Source organism: Phyllobates terribilis, unplaced genomic scaffold (assembly GCF_046119375.1).
Source record: "Phyllobates terribilis strain yellow unplaced genomic scaffold, ASM4611937v1 Scaffold_11__3_contigs__length_659146591, whole genome shotgun sequence".
Lineage (NCBI taxonomy): Eukaryota > Metazoa > Chordata > Amphibia > Anura > Dendrobatidae > Phyllobates > Phyllobates terribilis.
Window position 1 is genome coordinate 579,833,415 of NW_027362771.1, and position 1,013 is coordinate 579,834,427.

Consider the following 1,013-nt stretch of genomic DNA (forward strand, 5'->3'; position numbering starts at 1 on the left):
GGCCTCTTCTTTTGGTTATTATGCCTCCTCTTGACCCCTTATTGGGGTTATAGTGCTTCCTCCTGGGGTTATTGTGCCCCATCCTGGCCCCTTCCTGGGGTTCTGGTGCCCCCTTTTGGGGTTCTGGGGCCCCCTCCTGGTCCCTTCCTGGGGTACTGTGCTTCCTCCTGGAGTAATTGTACCCCTTCCTGGGGTCATTGTGCCCCCTTCCTGGGCTTATTGCGCCCACTTCCTGAGGTCATTCTGCCCTCATCATGGTCCCTTCTTGGGGTACTGTGCCCCCTCCTGGTGTTCTGGTGTCCCATTCTGGGCCTCTTATGTCCCATCCTGGCCCCTTCCTAATATAATGTTACCTGTTCTCCTCTATATAAAAATAAATTAATAAAACACAATTCCACTTACCTTCCTCCTCTCCAACGCCATACACAATACTCTTCTGCAGAAGGCGCAGGCTCCAACAGGTGACTTCAGCATCCCTGCCATGGCGCATGATGTCATGAGGTCATGAGGTCGCGGGCATGCCTATGTCAGCTGTCGCCTCTGATTTGCCGGTGGCTTGTATTGCAGGGCTGGGAGCCGGAGGGCCCCCTGCGCCGCAATAAATTTCAGCTGAATGTGCGTCCGCACATCCAGCTGAAATAATCGCCGATATCAGCCGACCACCCTGCATCACCGGGCCCCAGTGCGGCTGCATCAGCAATATGTTCGCCCCCTGCCTCATAGGTCCTGGTGCCATGACGACTTTTCCTATCCACAGCCCAACTCTGCAGATCTCCATCTTCTCCAGTCTTCTGCAGCACATCCCGACATGGTGCCTTTAACAGTAACAGTGTTCTTATAATGCTTATGAATAAAACAAACACCCACACTAGGCCTTACATAAGCCCAACGCTGTGCCCCCAAATAAAAAGCAGCCCCTCTCTGTGACCCCTGCACAAAAAATGACCCCACATTGTCCCTCTGATGGTACATGGCCTCCACACTGTCCTTTCCTATAAAATATTCCCACCACA